The following is a 5,370-nucleotide window of genomic DNA, read 5'->3' as shown; positions in this document are numbered from 1 at the left end:
CAATATTTAAATGATTGTAGAATACTTTCTCTGTAAGAATTCTTTACTTATACTTACAAAAGTATAATTTTTTTATTTATTTTAAAATACTTATTGTAAAATACTGTGTAAAATGTTTTACAGTATTTACAGAGTTTAAATGTATTTATTGTAAAATACTAACTCATTGTAAAATACTTAGTCTGTAAGAATTCTACAATACTTCGAGTTGAAATTATTTTTTAATTATTATAAAATACTTACCTATGGTAAAATACTCTGTAAGAATTTTACAGTACTCACAGTTTAGATACAACTAGCAAGATAACTACATTAAACAAAAATTAACTAAAAATTAAAGAATGTATTTTTTTCACAGAAGTCATTAGGCCTCGTCTGAAGATCTAGAAGGTTCTGAGGGTTCCCCACTGGATTAAGGCCTGCAGTTAGCACCATGCCCTTTTATAATAAAAGTCCCTACGTCTTAAACACTTTCTTTACTGAGCGGTTTATGTACAGATTTGGTTCTTTATTCTTAACCAGAAGATCATTGGGTCTGTGTTCTCTTCACTGCATGTCCTTCATTTAATCACTCAACTGAATGTTGGTGTGTTTTTATTTATTTATTTATTTTACTGTTTATCCATTTATTTCCACCAGCCGTCCGCTGACACTTTGATGAATGGAGGCTGGGGAGAGACGGCTGTTTGTGTTCGGTAAAGGACGCTCGCTCGCTTTTGAACCCAAACGTCCTTCTCAAAGTGAGTCAGTGCGCTCCAGTCGCGGCGCTAAGTGTCTCTATTGGAAATCGCGAAAAAGGCCTGGACGTAGATTGATGGGATCGTGTGTGAGGCGTCCAGGCGACTGAGCTGGTGCGTTTGCGATGTAGCTTTTGTGTTCGATGTCTGTCAGAAAGAGTCATTATTGTGTGGAAGTGGCTTCTCTTCACAGCGACAGAGATTCTGCAGTAAAGTCAAGGCCGGTTCTCCACGCGTGTCCTCGTCAAGCATCGGACGATCAACTCAAAACCCATAACAGCGATCAAAGAGAGACGTCCACCAATTCAATAGACAGGAAAGAGCTGCTGGTTAACACTGACAGCACTGACAACCCGTGATTAAGGAGCTTATAGAGAGTGTCAGTGTGAATTCAAGGCCTCTGAAGTTTGATTAAAGCGATAGTTGCACACTTTCTCCTGTTATCCTAAATGTAGCTGATCAGCAGAGACATGTTTGGTGTCTGAAGTTTGCTTGCACTGAAATTCTGCCTGATGACAAGAGAAAAAAAACAGAGATGCTGTCAGGAAAAGCAAAACTGAAATAGGACTGTGATGAAGTGTCAGAATCTAATGCTTAAGAAATTGAGTGGTAATGAAAACGAGAAATAGTGATTAAAACTGAGCCGCTCAGCGCAGACACGGTCAAACGGTTTGATCAGGAGGTCAGCGCTGAAACTCAAATAGCTGCGTTCAATACGCTCTTTAACTCACAAGCTTTTAACGTTATATTATTTGTGTGTGTGTGTGTGTATATATATATATATATATGCTATGTTCACTTGACTTAAGCAAACTGTGGAAATGTATTGCTCTTTTTATTGTACAATTGAGCTGGGTTCACACTTTTAAGAATAATTTTAAAATGTATTTCTTTATTTTTATCTTTTTTTATTTTATTTACATTATTATCTTGTTTTTTTGTTTTGTTTATTATAGTTTATTTTTACATTTCTCGTATTACTCTTATATCGCTTGTCTTTAAAGCTCTTTCAGCTGCGACCTGTAAGAAAGTGCTTTACAAATAATTAAAATTCAATTACACATTTTCACCACAGAGGTCTCCAAATCCCCAAATCTTACATAGTGCAGCTGTAAGTAATCTCCAATAGATTTGAATAAGTGGTTTCTGACACTCTATGACACACTGTTATTTGTAAACAAGGACCAAATAATCTCTTAGTGCATAATGTAGTTGTTTTGAGCAATTTGGGATGCTAATAATGCACTAAACCAAGTTATTGTTATTGTAAAAAAAAATAATAGGGATTCATGCCAGGCTCTTAGAAAGGTTTGCTGTGATTAGATGGTGTAGTGAGTAACACTACATGCTTGTTTGTTGGAGAGGTTGGGGTTTAAATCCCCAACCTGGCAGTAGAGTTTGTATTTTTGGCTGCCTTGGGAAAAACTCTTCGTTTGTTTTCCTCTGAAACACTTACATTGTCTCTATTAACCCTCTGTGGTCTGAGGACGTTTTCTTGATTTGTGCACATCTTAAATTTACCTTTAAAGTCACTTGCAAATAACATGATTCTCACGTGTTTCATATCTAAATGTTCAGAACAATCTCAGCTCTCTCTGTAATGAGGCCACGTTTGACCTGGAGCTCTGTGTACAGAGATAAATCAGCGCTAAAGCTGAAACACTGTCTGATTTTAGAATTTTAATATCTCTTGTGAAACAGCTTTTCTGATGTGGACGAATTGTTTTGGTGTTGAAATGTGTTTACCAAAGTCTCAGACTCACAAAAGTCGTGGAATGTATGAATAAAATATTAGAAAAATGTTTTCCTCATCACTACTTTCCAAAACCGCTGCAGCAGCTTCAGCAGCTGTAAACTCTCTGTACGCCGTTTCACATGAGTCTCCGATGTGGACTGAATGAAGAATGAAGGGTTTCCAGCGTGATGGTCAGTCCTTAGTGATTTCCTGAGTGTCCATCGGTCAGTTTCACACAGAATGTAGACAGACACACCAATCCACCAGCTCCACACGGTGAGAGGCAGATGACGTGTATCTCAGCCCCTCCTTATAGGCTCATAACTCCGGATGTGAGTCTCGTATGATCTCGAGATAAGATGGAATGGAAAGGGCGACTCTACAGATTCAGGAAGTGTTTGAACTGGATTTCTGAGCTGGATCATCACGTCACGCATTCGTCAACCCCAGGGTTAATAAGAGTGGTTGCAAAATGCTGTAAATTAAATCTAGTTTAATCCACATTAATGTTGCCTGTTTTTCCTCTTTAGCCCCCCAAAATGTCTGTGCACAGGCCTGTCCTTGCTTTGAGACCATTACAGCATATATAAACAATGCTAGACAGAAATCTGTGTTTTTAAAGCTGCTGTAAAGACACACATCTCCCTCTAAAGCCACAGAGGGTCCCTCACTCCGTCTTTATATGGTGACGATAAAGGAAAAAGCAAACCTCTTAACACTTATCTACATGCTGACTTTAGCACAGAGACGCTGGAGCTTCATTCTGCTGTAAATCACAGTGAAAAGGCCAATATAGCTGTCAGACGGAGGAGGAGAACGACGGGAACCAAGTACTCAGCGGGTCAGCGAGCCAGGGAAGGATTTATATGCTGCACTGTCTGCTAAAGTCTGCTAAAAATACACGCTAAAGGAACAGTCCAGCAAAAAAACAAATTTACCCTGTCTACACACCCCCCACTCCAAATATACACCCTTAAAAAGATGGTTCTTCAATGGTTCTAGTAAAGAAAATGGTTCTATATAGAACCATGGACACTAAAGAACATTTGCATAATTAACAGGTTCTTTGCATCATGAAAGTGTTCTTCAGGCTGATGGAAAATATGTTGTACATGGTTCTGTATAGAACCTGTTATGAGGTCAAGCTTGTCACAATAGAAGAACCCTTTTTGTTTATAATATATAGAATCACTCAGTTGTCCATCACGGTGAGCGAAGCTGGTAAACTATAAAACAGCCTGCATAAAAAATAACAACAACACCAATAATAACAACAATATTATAAAATCTACGTTTCTTGTTTTCCCCTTTGTGAGATTTGTAGCTCATCATGTTTTAGAAATAAAGCCACTCAGTAAAAAGGGCCTCAAAAGTCACTAAGTCTAGCGGCTGAGGCAGGAATGAGGCAGCGACACAGAAGATTCAGTGGTTTATGAGCCCATAATTTATATTCATTTCAATATTTTGGCAGGAAAAAGACCCTGTGGCTACAGAAAAAATGGTTTTAAACAGCACCAAAAGGGGTTCTGCTGTTGTATACAAGCTTGACATTTGTAACAATAGCAGAACCCTTGTTGGTGCTATATAGAACCATATACAGCACATTGTACATTTATCTGAAGAACCATTTTAACATGCAAAGAACCATTTAAGCATGCAAGTAGATATAAAAAATAAAGCGATGAGCCACTTGAGGCCGAGCGTTACAGTGATTTTATCAGGAAGGGTGCTGTTAGTCATGATGCAGTGAGGAGTAAAACCCCCTTCCCTGTGGTAAAATCACTGTAACGCACGGCCTCAAGTGGCTTATTGCTTTTAACAGCGGCCAACATAAAATACGATTAAATACACAATTTTTCAGGAAATAATTAAAGTTATCATTAATAATAATTATTGACATGAACACATATTCCGCCAAGAAACAAGGAGAATGTTCAGTCGTCCATCGCTGTTCACTGCGGTCATTTCTTGAACCTTTTAGCTTTTTGTCGTGTAACAGTGAACATATGATCACACAGCACTGTTTAATGCAGAACCTTTGCTTTATAAGTACTTTTTGGTACCAAATCACCACCGCGAGTCTTATTTAGCACCAATCCAGCGGTGCCCTCTTCTCACACTGGGGCTGAATCTCAAACGGCTCCCTGCTCCCTACATAGTGCACTACGTAGGAGTTTAAATACTGGATCCTGCAGCCCAACAGAGCAAAATACAGCTGAGAAACAGTCATTTGGGATTCAGACTCATCCACACTCGATACATGATGCACTGTTTGACTGTAGAGGCTGGAATATCTAAACGTTCATATCTAGAACACTATTTAGGGAGTACAGAGCCGTTTGGGGATTCAGTCTGGTTTGACGCGACTTTCTGACTGAAACAGGAACATTTGAAGTGTGTAAAACATTCAGGTGACATTTTTGGACTTTATATTGCCGTTTTTCAGTGAATCACACTGTAAGTCTGTGATATTAATGATGGGGTTTACTATCTTTGCTATCTTTTAGCCTGTTAGCTAGCTGACCAGCCCAGTTCTAGTTAAGAACATAAGTCGCCAGCCGCCCAGTTTAAGCAGAAAACGGGTTCTCACTTCATCAGTGCACTCGGTGCTCCATAAGAGCAGCATTAGAGTCAAAGATTATTCGTTAACAGCAGTCATAGGTGTGTGTATATCATGGATTTTACAACGGCTTCAAACACGGCTCAGCCAATCAGATTGTAGGACCGGAACTATCCGTTTTATAATCCAGATTATACAAGATATGGAAGATGATAGTCTATATGTGCAGGTATAGATTTGTTAGATTAAAATTACAGTAAGATCAGAACTTATGGACATAAATGTGGAGGCGTCTCCATTTCTCACAGTAAAAAGACTAAAAAGGCCTGTTCTGGTCA

This window comes from Colossoma macropomum, unplaced genomic scaffold (genome assembly GCF_904425465.1).
Source record: "Colossoma macropomum unplaced genomic scaffold, Colossoma_macropomum, whole genome shotgun sequence".
NCBI classification, from domain to species: Eukaryota; Metazoa; Chordata; class Actinopteri; order Characiformes; family Serrasalmidae; genus Colossoma; species Colossoma macropomum.
Note: the sequence above shows the minus strand (reverse complement) of the source record.